Below are 16,980 nucleotides of genomic sequence, written 5' to 3'. Positions count from 1 at the left end.
CTATTAAGACCTAACTCTGATCATGTTACTTTTCTTATCAAAACGCTCCAATGGCTCAACTCACTTTATGCGAAGTGAGCAAAACTAATGTCTATATAGTGGCCTATGGCTCTACACTAGTGGTTGTAACCATTATTACACACTAGAGTCACAGAAAAAAACCAAAAACAAAACAAAAAAACCCCAATGTGCAAGCCCTACCCCTAAATAAACTGAAGCCATACCACCAGATGGGATAATATGTGGTGTGGGCCAGGTGCCCGAAGTTTTTTTTAAGTTCTCCAACTGATTCTGAGCCTCAGGAAGAATTGAGAATCCCTGGCTTCATTGCCTCATGATCTTAACTTATCTGACATTCTATTCTGGTCACATTCTGGAAGAAGCCAGACACACTCTTCCCCTGGGGTCTTGGCAATAGTTGTTTCCTTTGCCTAGTCCCAGTTCCTGGCATGGCTTACTTCCTCACCTTCTTCAGGTCTTTGCTCAAGTGTTGACTTCTTACTGAGACCTTCTCTGGTCTTCCATTTAAGAATACATTCACTTTTTCTTATGTTCATCCACAGCACTTGTCACATCTTACATACTACTGTTTTATTTATTATTTGCATATCTTCCTCAGTAGGAATGTAGGCTCTATGAGGGCAGAGATTCTCATCTGTTTTGGTTACTCCTGGATCCTCAGTGCTTGATACATAGTAGGCATTCAATACATAAATTGATGAATGAATGATTTAATAAAACAATACAATAAAATAAGGTGAGGGTAATAAAACAGTCAAATAAAATGAAGAGCAGAAAAAAATCCATAGTTAAGTAGTTAAATATACTTGCTGAGGGTGAAAACAGGATCACCACAAACAGTCTATATGCACACTAATAGGACTTGAGATTCATTCTCAAGCTAGTTAGGGGTTCCTAAGCTTTTTGTTGTTGTTCATGAATCTCTTTGTCAGTTTGATAAAGCTTATGGGCTTTTCTCAGAATAATCTTTTTATTTTATTTTATTTTTTAAAAAAAGACTTTATTTATTTAATTGAGAGCGATATAGTGAGAGAGAGCATGAGTGGAGGAGGCAGAGAGAGGGAGAAAGGAGCCTAGTATGTGATTGGACTTGATATGGGGCTCCATTTCAGGACCCCAGGATCATGACCTGAGCTGAAGGCAAATGTTTAACCAACTGAGCCACTCAGGCACCCCAGAATAATATTTTTAAGTGAATGAAATGAAACCCATAGAATTAAAAAGGAAACCAATTATTTTGAAAAAGAGTAATAGTATATGTACCTCCATATTAATGTATCAAATTTGGAATTGGTAAACTTTTTCTATAAAAGGCTAGATAATAAATATTTTTGGGTTTTTTTTGGGCCACATAGTCTGTTGAAACTACTCAACTCTGCCATTTGTAGTGGGAAAGTAACTATATACAATATGTACATGAATTAGCATGGCTGTCTTCCAATAAAAATTTTATTTACAAAAACAGGCAGCAGGCATAGTTTGCCAAGTAGTAAGATCTACTAATGGGTCTGATAACTATCATAATTTTGAAGTAGCAGTGAGCATAAATATTATTTTGAGATATCTATAATACCTGTAATGTGATATGAAAATGTCTATAATTTTTTATTGGTGATAAACTCATAGTTAATGTTAATAGTAACTATGGTTTGTACATTCATAGTTGAAGGAAATGCTAAATTATAGTTAGAGGTTAGTAAAAATAAATAATTTTTTTCCCATTCATAGGCCTTCTGAATTCTATCTATGGATAAGAACCCCTGAGTCTTGACAAGGAGTTAAAAATATACCTGTTGACAACTGAATAAGCACTTAATTCAGAATGAATCACAGCCCTTTCTGAGTTGCGTAAGCTTGGAAGAGACACAGATCCTGGTCACACACAGCTTTACGGTGGTAGTGTAGCATAATGGCAAGAATTGATCTCCACAATATACCATATCCAACAGTTAAGATTTGGGTCATGAGCAATGACTGAACAGAAACAAGCATAAAAGGAAGCAAAGAGGGTTGATTGTAATTCTTTAGAGCACAGAGAAGGAATGGGCAAGTCAAGATCTCTGGCAATATTAAAATTGTAAGGAAGTTGCACATACTTATTGCATCGCCAAGACTTGAAGGCTTTAGTAAGGCTGGCTCTGTTGTATACATGCATATAATGAAAGTGAAAAGGTATGTTGTTTAGGGAAGCAGTGGAAGGCCTATAACCTTGGCCATGAAATGGTGGATCTCTCTCATATGATTCAGACATCACTCAAAAACCTCCAACTTCTTAGAATTCCTAATGAAAACTAAGGAACGCCTGGGTGGCTCAGGGGTTGAGCGTCTGCCTTTGGCTCAGGTTATGATCCTCGGGTCCTGGGATCGAGTCCCGCATCAGACTTCCCACAGGGAGCCTGCTTCTTCTGCCTGTGTCTCTGCCTCTGTGTGTCTCTCATGAATAAATAAAATCTTTAAAAACACCCTCTAAATATCCCATCAACAACTTTCAAGCACCATAGTTTTCATTAATACTGCCTCATACCCTGTATGCCTGGGTGGTTCAGCGATTAACTGCCTGCCTTCAGCTCAGGGCATGATCCTGGAATCCCGGGATCGAGTCCCACATTGGGCTCCTTGCATGGAGCCTGCTTCTCCCTCTGCCTGTGTCTCTGCCTCTCTCTCTCTCATGAATAAATAAAATCCAAAAAAAAAAAATACTGCCTCATACCCAATTCTGCTTTATAGCATGGTTCCAATGTAATTATAGCTACTGCATTGATTAGGTCAGAGAATCTATGCATATTTCTAACCAGATCCAAGTAAGAGCTTTTTCAAGACTCAGAAACTTATTGTCCCTTTAAAGTGGTAGTTAAAAAAAAGAAAGAAGCCTGGAATTTGAATTTATGGCAATAATAGAAAAATTGTAGGTACTTTTGATGAAGGAGCTCTAAGTGAATGTAACACTGCATATATTGACTTCATAATTCAGTGCACATCCAGATTTATTGATTAGAGAAGGACGGACTCAAGCCAGGATTGATTTGATAAAAATCACAGCCCGCTTATTTATCATGTGGAGAAAATTTACACATTTACCTAGGCATAGGAGTATTACTTTATTGACTCTGAATTAAGTCTTGGCTGAATGTCAAGTTTTCACCTGCAGCCTGTGGACCCCTTTCAGGACAATTCTTCTTTGCATTTGAGCAGGGAACTATGAAAAGATTTTTTTTTTTTGGTTTAAATGCCCAGAAATACTTTGAAAAATCAAAATATGGTAAAATATTATTAATTGGTATTTGTGGCGATACTAAGAGTGTTGGTTGACTGAACCATTTTCTTTCATACTATTTATAAAGAAATGAAGAATAATGTTAAAAATAAGACAAAATGTCAAGAACTATAGATATATTCATAAATAAATACTAGTATACCTATTAGAAGTCTCTACTTAAAAAGATAGGTTGTTAAAGCAAGTAGTCTAGGAATAACCTAAGTAACTCAAAAGTACTTGGTTAGGTTTATCAGTACCTTAGCTAACATATAGGAAACATTTAGAATATACCAGGATCGTGCTGTATACTTTCATCAGTGATCTTTTAGAACCTTTACAAGAGCTCTATTAAGTAGGTATTAGATATTCCTATTTTATATTTGAAAAACCTGAAGTTCAGAGAGGCTAAGTGACTTGCCAGAGGTCCCACAGCTGGTACCTGGAGCTGGGATTAAAACTGACACTTCCTGGGATCCCTGGGTGGCGCAGCGGTTTGGCGCCTGCCTTTGGCCCGGGGCACGATCCTGAAGACCTGGGATCGAATCCCACATCGGGCTCCCGGTGTATGGAGCCTGCTTCTCCCTCTGCCCGTGTCTCTGCCTCTCTCTCTCTGTGACTATCATAAATAAATAAAAAAATAAAATAAAATAAAAAACTGACACTTCCTGACTCTAGAGTCTATATTCTTAACTAATACACCCTACTACCTACCCCAACGCAAAAAAATTGTGTTGAAATATTATGCAATTCATATATTTTCTTAATTGTGAATGGACTCACCCAAATATTTTGAATCAGAGGAATTTTACCCTAAATCTGATGGTTTTCCAATTGGGGGGGGGGCTTGAGTGAATTATTTCTCCCTCACAATGAGGAAGAGGGAATAGGGGAGAGAGGGAGAGGATCAAAATGATTAACTGAAAATGCAAACTTTTGTGTCTTTCAGTAATTAATCACTCAGGGCACTGGCTTCTAATTATACACCAGATGGCATTAGATTTTGGAAGACAAGGGGTTAACCCAGTTTGTTACTGGTTATTTCCCTTTAGCAAAACAACTGTATTGCAAGGGAAATAGCTGCTCATATGTGTTAAGGGCCTTATTACTGTTCAAATACCCTTTTAATACTCTTTATGCTGGCAAAGGTACATTACACATGAAATAACAGGGGAGGAATAATTCAAACTCCTAGGATGGTGGCATTTTGTAAACCTTGAAGCCACAGCACAAATGTCTCTCAAACCTCTGGAAATCCATCTTCATAGCATAGAGTAGGTGGGAAGGGGCTTGCAAATCCTTTTCAACCTGACAGCTCACAAACCTAACTTGTTTTCTGATTCCTCAGGTGTGACAGGTTCTTGGTGTATTTTTCACTTCAGAAGCTAAGGACTTTTGCTAGAATATGAGGGTCCAAGTAGCCAGGCTTTAATGCTAAATTCTGGGCAGGGGAGACAAAGGAAAGAGGAAAATTAATTATATGTCAGGCTTCTTCTGGTGTTTTTGTATGAAAAGTATTTGTTGATAAGCATGGTTTAGGAGTTCCTGTGCCTTTAGACACAGTATCCTCTGCAAATTCTCAACATGTGTCTTGCTTGCCATTTGTTCAAATGCATTTGCTCCACTCAGTCAACCTTTTCTTAACCTTTTTTCGTCAAGATCTATCTTCGTTCAATTTGAGGTGACAAATAACATGTCTGCTCCAAATATTTACTCTTACCATCTTCCCAGTGAGCTTGAAATTTCCACCATAATGTTTCATTTATTTGATTAATTTTCCACTGATTACATCCATCTATCCATCAAATCTATCAAAAAATACTTATTGTCTGCTCTATGCTAGGCACTTTGCTGGGTCCTGGGAATTCATTGATGATTAAAGCAGACATCGCTTCTGCCCTTGAGTACACAGCCTTTTGGGAAAGATGAACAATAAAGAAGTAAAGGAACAAAGTAATTCACTTCAAATTGCTCTAAATGTTATGATGAATATGAATTCAGGAGGGAACAATGATAGAACATACCAGGAAGGAAACTACTTAGTGTGCTCAGGTGTCAGTTCAGTTGAGATATAAGATAAGACATTCTTTAGGGGGAACGTCATTTAAAATATAAATACATTCTGGCAAATTGAATTTCAATAAAAAATAAAAAATATAAATACATTCTGTAGTGGGGATAATGCACGAAACTCACTAGAATGGTCATATTAATGGGTAGAACTCTGAGGGTGTGGGGCTCAGAACAGATAAGTTTCTTTTGGTGATGTATGGGTCAGGGAGTGCAGTTGATTAATCAAACCCCTTATATGTGCTTAGCTTTGTACCAGGTACCATTGCTTACTTATTTTTTATTTTTAAATATTTTATTTATTTATTTGAGAGAGAGAGAGTGCACAAGCAGAGGGAAGGGCAGAGAGACAGAAACAAGGAGACTCCCCACTGAGCAGGGAGCCCAACATCGGACTTGGTCCCAGGACCCTGAGACCATGACCTGAACCAAAATCAGAGGCTTACCAACTGAGCCACCCAGGGACCTCCAGGTCCTATTGCTTAAAGGAGGTTCTCTTTTCATTTCAATTGCAGCACTAAGAAGTAGATAGCAAATCTATTCTAGAGATGGGAAAATAGGTTCAGAGAAGTTAAACAACTTGACCTAGGTCACAAGTTTAGTTGTTAGCAGAGCCTAGTTATATGAAGGCTGGGGTGTTTTGGGGTGGTCTGGTAAAATTTCAGGCTTACCAAAAGAGAAACAGAGGAAAGAGATCGAGAGAGAGAGAGAGAGAGTGAGAGAGAGAGAAACAGATAATGGTGTCATTGACCAAAAATGAATTAAAAGCCTTGGTCCTGTCTTTAAATTTGTTACAATTCATCCAGAGAAAGATGATGAACTCTTGAGAAAAGACAGGAAAATATAATAAGTAACAACATTGTTAGTCAAGTCCAAACTGTGTGTTATTCCTGAGGAAGATAAACAAGGGGCATAAATGGGAGAAGTCAAGATACTTTGAATAAGCTATTGGGAGGAGGTTGTCAATGCCAGCTAAAATGAAGACTTCCTTTAAATATAGTGCTTGCTTCCCTTTGCTTAGATGTAGTGGTTTTAGATTTCAAGCAAGTTAGGTACAAAACAATGATTACTGAACTGTCTGGAAGGTCAACAGACACATTAAAATCATTGAGTTATGAATCACTGAAGGCTATACAGGTCCAAACAACATCCCAGCTGCGGGTACTATTTCAGGTCAAAATGCATAATACAAATTGTTGTACCCAGCTCCACTTCCTATCACTAAAATGTGACAGTGATTAAATGCAAAATGCAAATATTACAGTATGTAAGTACAAATTTAAAACAATAATGGCCTCTTGTCAGACAATATGGAAAGGCAAAGTTGCATGGAATTTGTTATTATACTTGCAAATGCAGCAATATTTACAATGGGTTGACACAGTGCTGCATAACCCAGTACAAGGCAAGGGAAGGATTATGGAAAGTAGGAATCGAAAATTGTGAGTACAGAACACTGCCTTTAAGGAATCACAAAGAAAGGTATAAAGATGGAGGAATAATTTCAAGGTCAGTATTCCTTGAACATTTCTTTTTTTTGTATATTTTTTTATTGGAGTTCGATTTGCCAACATATAGTATAACACCCAGTGCTCATCCTGTCAACTACCCCCCTCAGTGCCCGTCACCCAGTCACCCCATCCCCCACCCAGCTCCCCTTCCACTACCCCTTGTTTGTTTCCCAGAGTTAGGAGTCTCTCATGTTCTGTCACCCTCTCTGATATTTCCCACTCATTTTCTCTCCTTTCCCCTTTAATCCCTTTCACTATTTTGTATATTTCCCAAATGAATGAAACCATATAAAGTTTGTCCTTCTCCGATTGACTTACTTCACTCAGCATAATACCCTCCAGTTCTCTCCATGTTGAAGCAAATGGTGGGTATTCATCCTTTCTAATGGCTGAGTAATATTCCATTGTATACATAGACAACATCTTCTTTATCCATTCATCTTTCGATGGACACCGAGGCTCCTTCCACAGTTTGGCTATTGTGGACACTGCTGCTATAAACATTGGGGTGCAGGTGTCTTGGTTTTTCACTGCATCTGTATCTTTGGGGTAAATCCACAGTAGTGCAATTGCTGGGTTGTAGGGTAGCTCTATTTTTAACACTTTAAGGAACCTCCACACAGTTTTCCAGAGTGGCTGCACCAGTTCACATTCCCACCAACACTGCAAGGGAGTTCCCCTTTCTCCACATTTGTTGTTTCTTGTCTTGTTAATTTTCACCAATCTCACTGGGGTAAGGGGGTATCTCATTGTGGTTTTGATTTGTATTTCCCTGATGGCAGGTGATGAGGAGCATTTTCTCATGGGCTGGTTGGCCATGTGTATGTCTTCTTTGGTGAAATTTCTGTTCATGTCTTTTGCCCATTTCATGATTGGATTGTTTGTTTCTTGGGTGTTGAGTTTAATAAGTTCTTTACAGATCTTGGATACTAGCCCTTTATCTGATATGTCCTTGAACATTTCTAAATAGCCCTCACATTCCCAATTTCTTTCATGGGTCAAGATAAAGGCCAAATTATCAAGTCATTGAAGTTTGCTTTTGGACTAACATCCTCAATCTCAACTCTAATTTCTTAATTTTCTTTTACTTTTTTAGCTCTCATCATTCTAATTGGAGCCAGAAACCATGTCTCTCTCTTGTTTACCACTGTATCTCTAGCTTTAAACAGTGCCTGGCACATAGTGGGTGCTCAATAAATACTTAGTATTTGAATGAATAGTTGTCCTCATGGCTGCCTTGAAAGCTGTCTTAGCTTTCCTACCCTACTGAGGAAATGCCTCTAGGCTCTCTGCATCTCTCCTTGCCCAGTGATTTTCACTAAAACTTCCTTATTTTATATTTTATTCCCTCAGGGACTCTCATAAGAGAAATTTTAACCAATAGGATTAATAGTTTCAGGTACTACATTAATCCAGGTCCAAACAGAAAAAGGGAAGCCACTGTAAGTGTTTGAAAAAGAGGGGATTATATGTAGAGAACAGGTTACACAGATGGAGTACATATAAGGACAGTCTTATCTCCCAGATTAAGAATATGTTGAAAGCAGCTCTTTTAACACACAGTTCTGTTATGAGCTCACATGCTCTAAGGGTTAGAAAGAATCTTAAACTTCATTCAACTCAAACTCATCAGATGGCTATTGTGTCACAGATGTCTCTATTGCCTACCGCAGTATCTCTTCTATTTTCTCCTGAGGTACAAAATGCTAATTTTCAGATGGACACCCCTCTACTGAGAATAAAAGATTCTGTTTTCCTGCATTCCTTCAGCTAGCCAAGGCCATAAGACTTTTAGACAAAGATATGTAAGCAAAAGTTTCATGTGGAATTTCCAGGAAAGCTTCTAAAAGGGAGTTGGCACCCTTAAGAGGGTCCCTTTTTGTTTTTCTGAATTTCCTCCTTCTTCAGGCCTGCGCTGAGAATATGATGGTTGGAACTCCAAGGGACTATGAGGAATCCTTGAGGCTAAAAAACAAGTGACAGGATCATACAACAGAAGGATAGGAATGTAGGTCTGTGATGACATCATGGAGTTAAACCTGCAGCTTCAGACTGCCTACTTCCAAAGGTCTTTCACATGAAAAAGAAATACACTCCTATATTATTTTAAGTCATATCTTATTTTCTGACTTTTTTGCTTTCTTTCTGTTATATACAACTTATTATAACCTGAACTGATCCAGCTATATTTTGTTTAATTGCATCTGGGACAAGTGATCATTTAACTTTGTCTTGGATACTTCCAGCATGGGGAATTTACTAACCTTTGAGGTGGTATATACACCTTGGGACAGCTATTACTAAAGGGAACTATTTTATTGAGTACAAATTAATATTAATGTAGAACCCTTCTATAGGTCCTAGAATGGCTTTAGGGGTCACAACTTTCTTGTCCTTTTTATGATTGTGTCAGATTTTTGAAGAAGTGCTTATATTTCTTTGAGTTGGCTCATCTCCAGGCTAAATATCTCCAATTCTTTCAGCTAGCCCTCAGAAGACATGAGTTCTTCATTTCAATAAACTTAACCTAGCTTTATGTATATGTTCACTCTACAAATGCTTATAGAATAGAGTTCTAGGCTATAAAATTCAGTTGTGTTGCCTGCAATCCTACTTATTTAATAGATTCAAATGAATTTAAAAACAAGGTACTTTTTACTCACTCTATACCAGATTAATAGCCTGCAGTTTACCTAATGGACCTCACTGTTTTGGGTGGGCTAAAATCTGGCTTAAAACAAACATGATTATTTAATCCTACACTATATTATAATCACTGTGTGCAGCAAAAGACAAAGTTTTAATTCATTATTAACCACACTGTACACAAACCAGCATCTCCTTTTACATAGTAAGAGGCAGCATTCCCAGTCATTAACTGTTGCTTTATCTGCTTAAACAAAGCTCCCTTCCTAAATGTTTTCTGTGGAAGTAGTCAATTCAGACTGTCAGGCTCTCATCTCCAGGACTGTCTGCTTAACGTTTGTCAATCACTTCTAATGGAAACCTACTACTCTAGTAATCTACTCAGAAATGATGCTCTATATGTATTAAAATAACTTTACAGACTTTCAAAATGTGTGTCTAAGCATTATGCTCCTCCCCCCCACCACTAAAATAATACTGGCAAAAGTCAGGGACTCTTACCTGTCAAATTCAAGAAACTAATACTTTTCCTCATTTCAGTTGACACCTCTGTGGTATTCACTGTTGGCTAATACATTTTCAAAATTCTCTCTTCTCTTGGTTACTTTCACCACACCCCTATTGGTTCTTCTCTATGTACATTCCTTAATTTCCTCTGTTGGGTCCTCTTCCTCTGATCACTTCTTAATTATTGCTGTTCTCCAGAGTCCTGACCAAAACTGTCTAAGCTCCTGCCTTTATACCTTTCCCCTGGGCAATCCAGTGTAGACTGCTGACTTTTATGTCTATATCTCCAGCTTTGACCTCTCTATTTTAAACTCCAAACCAATATTTTCAACTGACACAGGGGCAGCATTACCTTGGTGACTCAAAGGGACCATAAACTATATATCCTCAAAATGCATCATTTTCCCCTCCAACTCAGATATACTCAAGTGAAAATCTGAGAATAAGGCACTTTCTTACTTTTCTATAGTGATTCCTTCCAACAACCATGTCATGTAAGTATTATTATTCCTATTTAAATATGTGAAAACTGAGGCTCAAAGAAATTAAGTAGTATGCCCACAAATCCCTCAGCTACTACACAGCAGATTGTAATTGCATTTCAGTCTGACTCTGGACCTGGAACTCTTAACAACTATGTAAAATTCTTCTTACCAGCATATTCTGTTACAGGATATTTTTTTTCATATTGAAAATTATAGTGAAAGGGAATAAAGAGGAAAGTAGAGAAAATGAGTGAAAATATCAGTGAGGATGATAGAACATGAGAGACTCCTAACTCTGGGAAATGAACAAGGGGTAGTGGAAGGGGAGGTGGGCGGGGGGTTGGGGTGACTGGGTGATGGGCACTGAGGGGGGCACTTGATGGGATGAGCACTGGGTGATATGCTATATGTTGGCAAGGTGAACTCTAATTAAAAAACAAAAGAAAGAAAATTAGAGGGCAAGACTCTGAGGGAAGGGAAAACTTAAGAGAAAAGATTATTGAGGTGATTAGGTTAGGAGGGAATGTGAGATCCCTGAGAACCCCGGTAGAAGCAGAAGCTCAAGGAGTACAGAGAGCAAACAGCAGTAGACGGAAAAAGCAAATAGAGCCAGGGCAGCAGGGTAGGAGAGCCTAGATCAAAATTGTCTTCCTTAAGGTACTGTAATGAGACAATTGATCTTCCTGAGTTTCAGTTCTGCCTCTAGGTAAATGGTTTCAGGTAGGAAAGGAAAAACATTTTGGTAATCCCAGACTTTGATTCCCATATAATTTGTATTGAAATCAAAGGGGCCTATTGACTGATACACATGGTACACATGATGAATAGTTGCAGAATCTAATAAATGGCAATTATTCTGGAACAGAACCAAAGGTACAATTTTTGTAGCAAGTTCAGCCATAAAAATTATAAGCAAATTGAGAGAGCAAAATAATTATTCTTAAAATATTTTTCAACACACTTTGGTTAAGCATCTTTTTATTACTATCATTTTTATTCTCTCCTCCCCAAATTACTTTAAACATTTTTGTCTTTGGGCTTTCAACTGAGCATTCCTTTGAGGAATGGAACTCATATTCAGTACATGAAAGGCATTGGGACAACAAATTTCTTTAATCTCTTCAATATTCTATCAGTATCTTTTGCTTGACCAAATTGATGTATTCCAACAATGTTGACTGTAAGACAAATCCTATTTTACTGTTGACTCACATTAGAATACTTGAAAATGTGTTCCCATGTGCACCTCTTCCCCCTTGCAAAATGGAATATGTTACAAATACTGAGTTGTGTGTCAAGGAGGATTTCTTAGTCCCACAATTATTTGCGGGGCAGAGGGGGGGAGGGGTTGTTTGGGGTCTCTCTTCTGCCATAGGTCCACTGTTCCTTTTATCCTTCTTCAGGAAAAAGATTTATCCTAAGCCTGGTTGACTTCCTGAGCATACATCTTTACTCTTTCTGTGGATCTAAATAGGAGAAAGTATAGGTGTGATGCTATATCTCACCACCAGGAACTATGTTTTAACACAAGGTATTCATTCCGGCATGAAAATTCCTTATGTTACATTCTTAGATACTTCAAAAAGTAAATTAAACGACCGTTTAAAAAATTATCCAAATTAGAATTCAGGTAAACAAGATATCATTTTAGTTAAAGCTCAGATTTCTATCACCTCCTTAACAACATTTTCAGAATGCTTTCATGGTAGTTTATGGCCTCACTTATAAAAAGTTAGAAAAAAGCCAAATAATCCTAAATTGCTACTAATTTATTATTGAAATGACTGAGGCAGTAAGATCTTTATAAACTGATAAAAGGTTGGACTGATAATTTCATGTGTTTCAGTTTCTAAATGTCATATTTGTTATCTTCAGACAAGCTACACAACCTCTGGGTTGTTACATTTAAAATAATAATTTATCACTATCTTATTTCCTTTTAGTATTGTTAAAAAACCAAATTAAATTGAGTAAATTTGAAGACCTAATTGGCTTTATTAAATGGTTCATGAATCAGGCAGCATCCCATCTAGCAAGTAGAGAGATCCTCTAAGGAGTCAGTACAAAATAGCAGGTTTTTATAGAAAGGAGGGTGGGACAAGGAAATTATTAGCAAAATAAGGAAAGGATTTTCAGGCAGGTTCATCTTCCCTTGGGGGAAAGGGAAAGGGTTTTATCATGCGGATTACATATATTCCTTTGGGGGATGAAAAGTGCAGATTACCATACTGGTGCAGACCAGAAAGTTTCTGACTAACCTGTTAAACTACATTTCTGGGGGAGATTGAAACTGCAACTAGATTAGGTATTAAATCCTAGTTTGGCAATTTGGCATAGCATAAATTCTGTCTTGAGCCTGTATTTTGTTTTTTAACAGTTTTATGTGAATATAAATTAATGATCAGAAAATCTTTTGAGATTCATGGATGAATCTGACTTTTTAAAGGTGTCTCATAGGCACTCAACTAGTTTATGATATAACTAGTTTATGCATTCTGAATGCATTCATATGTTTTCTTCAAATTATTTTGTCCCTTTCTCATGTTTTTATGAGAATTTAAGACCTTCCAGATTGAGTCATATCAGTATTCCCTATAGCCTAAGATTCTACATTCAATTGTGGCAGTAAGAAAAATTTTGTGGGAAGATGGATATGTTTGCTTTTCATGACATCCATCTTAAAAGTTTAGAAACACTCCCTAAAAATTATAACTATTCCACAATTCATTAAGGGTCTGTCATACATAAATGTACCTTAATGTGAATATTAAGTATTTTATATTTGGACCACTGTGTTTTTCTACATGCTGATAAACAACTAATCTGACTAATCTTTACCCATTGAATTGCCTGATTTATTGACAGACTAAGTTGGATGTTTTGGTATTTTATAGATGCAGCCAAAGGCACACATGATAAACAAACTGAATAGGGAAAGCAGTTATGACAGTTAGGTCTGAGGGCACTGTCAAGCTCTCCTGGCATTCAAGATCCTTTTTCAGGGAAACCAAAGGGCATGACAGAACCAATGGTCAGGTCATGCTAGCATCAAATATCAGTAACCTTTGAAAAATGTAGGGACTGATGGTAGACCTGGGTCAGGACCTAACTACCAGGTGGTATCAAACATATATGTGAGTCTAAGTGACCTCTCTGACTGTCTTATCACATGTAAACTGGATGGTCGTTTAATTTCAAGATAAAAGTTAAGATAGAAAACTCCTATGTTCTGGGCCATATGCTTTCAGATAATTTAGACAAAATCACTTGTTTAAATTGAGTGATGAAGGAAGGAGGGGTTATTTATAGAAGTGTAGAATCTTCAACTAGTAGGGAAATGGGACTGATCTAATCATTACTGACCAGACTTCACCTGAAGTATTAGATTCCTTTTGGAAACCTTCCTTTAAAGAGATATGATTAGACCTGTGTCCTTTCAGAAGAGGATTACCAGTGCAATGAAGAGACTCCAAGCCACAACATAGGGGAACCCAGGATGTTTAATTGGAGTGAAAAAATATTTAGGGAGGGCTGCTACAGGGGATTAATTTTGTTCTGTGTGGCTACTTAAGACAAATCTAAGGGTAGATTTCAGTTCAATATCAACTGGAGGCTGTCCTAACAAAAAAGGTAGCCTTGATAGTGTTCCCTATTATTATTGGTCTTCAGGTATATATATGTAGGGCAGGAAGAGAAGAGAGGATTCCTAAGTACAAGAATGCTTGGATCAAGTGAGTTGTTGGTAGAGTACTGGATCTGTATAACTAATTAATAAAAATGAAAAAAAAAATGAAAGTACCAATATGGATCTCCAACTTTTAATTTTTTTTTAATCAAGTGAAGCCTATAAGTTTTGGGGGATAACATAGTTTGGCAGTGGATAACATTTTTATTCTTTTCTTGAGTGAAACTCATTGGAAATTGGAACCAGGCTGCCTAGGTCCAAATGTAGACTGTGCCACTTATTAGCTTATTGGCTGAATGACCTTAGGAAAACTCCTTTAATTTTTGTGCTTCAGTTTCCTCATCTGTAAATGGGATAATAATATCTACCTCAAGTGTAAAGCATATGAACAGTGCCTTGTTTATAGTAACTATTCCCTAAGTGTTAGCTATTGGTTCTTTTTTTTTTTAATTTTTTATTTATTTATGATAGTCACAGAGAGAGAGAGAGAGGCAGAGACACAGGCGGAGGGAGAAGCAGGCTCCATGAACCGGGAGCCCGATGTGGGATTCGATCCCGGGTCTCCAGGATCGCGCCCTGGGCCAAAGGCAGGCGCCAAACCGCTGCGCCACCCAGGGATCCCCATAGCTATTGGTTCTTAATTGAGATATAGGTTTAGGAGTTAGCTGGAAGGTAAACTATCAGTGCTAGCCCTGATAAAGTAGAAATGGAGATTTGGCTTTAGATCTGCATCCAAGTGGGTATGCTAATACGTTACCCCTGCTCAACTTACCCTCCTGGTCTTTGTCTAGTTGGACAACCATAGGTCTTCTCTTTAGGAGTTAGTATATTTCTTGTTTGGCAAAGAATGTGAACATCCATGAGCAAGATGGCTCCAGAAAGTGAGAAACTCAGAAGGGGCCAAGTCAAAGATGCTCAGTTCCTTTTTTTCAAACTTATTAAATCAAATAATTCACTTCTTCTCCCACAGAGAGGAGTGAATGAGGGATAAAAGGGGAACATTATTCTAGTAGAGCTCTCTCCCCATGGAGATCTAAGACAAGAAATGAAGGTTCACCCTCTAATGAGGACACTCAGAAAAAAATCAACTACCATTTCAAGCACCATCATTTCATATCCCCAAAATAGAATAAAGCCAAGTTCTTTAATAAACTTAGCCTTCTACCTTATTTTTCACAGTCCTGCAAAATTTCATTAGGATTTGGCACCAGTCCCTGGACTAGCCTTTGGGAGCCACTAAACTAGATGACTTTTAAGATGCTTCTAACCAGGAGATGTTATAATTCTATGATAGAATTTCATTTGTACCTGGTCTGCAGAAGAGAACCAAGGGACTAAACCTGGGTCAAGGGACAGACAGATCCTGAAAATGTGTTTGTGAAAGGGTTGGCAGAGCAGGGTATTTTTCTCCTTGGAATCCTTAATCATATTTCCGTACTGTCAATATGAAGAAGAATTTATCTAAAAGGCCAGAGGCTTGTTGTGAGGAGAACTTGATGTTGAACCTCTGTGCCCAATTTCAGGCTTTGGGATTTTCATTGCCAGCTTATGCACCATGATAGTCGGAAGAAAATACAGTTGTGTCAATTTCAGCATCTCTCTCAGTAATAACATTTCAAATGTGTTTATTTCTTTGTCTTAATATTTTATTACTAGCTTGTTATTCTCCTCATCCCACATGTGGTCCCATTCCCCTCTTGTGAATGCATGAAGCTACTGTGCAGCAAATTGATATAGAAAACCACAACATATCCAGGGTGATTTATCATTCATGTGAAATTCTATCCTAACCTGAAAGTTGAGGAGCAAGAATCCCAAGCTATTTCAAAATTCATATTATAAGACAGACAATCAGATGCCCCCAAACCACAACATCTTGTACTCTATTAATCGTACACTGACAGAGCCCTTTGGTTGCATTTGTATTTCCAAATAAATACAAACATATGTCACCATTTTTTATTGATTTTGGACATTCCCAGGAAGGAAATGCTGTTAAATTATAATAAATGATGTCGACTAAAACAAATAGCATAAAACCCATTAAGAAGGCATTTATTGCAGAACTTGGTTTGATTTGTTGGCATCAGCTGAAATCATGTCAAAATAATGTCTTCAGAAACCAAATAAAAATTTGTTTGCAAATTTGTCTGCAGCAAGCATTTCTAGAGCATAAAAATCCTTAAGAATCAATATGGTTTTATTCAGTATGCAAATGTACTGAAAAGCATTGCAGCAAAAATTCCATTGCTGCATTATATGAAAGTGTTAGTGAATTAATAAATAATAATAGATGATAAATAATATAGTGACTGAATGAGATAATACATTTATGAAGAAGTAGAGGGAGAAAAAGATTAAGGGGATAGTCTTGGGAGAAGATCAATTTTCAGATAAGCTAAACTAACATTTTATATTCAGAAAATTAATGGAGTTTAGTTCTGTAACTCATGAAGTCCAGTTAAACTAAATTTCACTGTAGCCTTTAAAAAAGGAAAGGAGATGCAAAGTGCCTACTTCTGAAGTGATAACCACTTGAGTTCTAATATTAGTCAGCCTGCATCTATAATTTGCATAACTGTGTTTGCCTTCCAGGTAATTGGGAATTTAATTGCTATCAGAATAAAATTTGAGTCTTAATTCCAAATGATGTCAGTGCAATGTATCCCAATGTGCAGTTTTGAGAGTCACTGTAATTAGGCAAATGAGAGGACTGCAGTTGGAGTTGGGATTCAATATAAAATCAAAAAGTTTATTTTCAGTATACCCCAGGTCCTCTTTTGCACCAATCTTCTTTCTCCT

Source organism: Vulpes lagopus, chromosome X (assembly GCF_018345385.1).
Source record: "Vulpes lagopus strain Blue_001 chromosome X, ASM1834538v1, whole genome shotgun sequence".
Taxonomy (NCBI): domain Eukaryota; kingdom Metazoa; phylum Chordata; class Mammalia; order Carnivora; family Canidae; genus Vulpes; species Vulpes lagopus.
The sequence above is the reverse complement of the archived record's forward strand: the minus strand, read 5'-3'. Positions refer to the sequence as shown.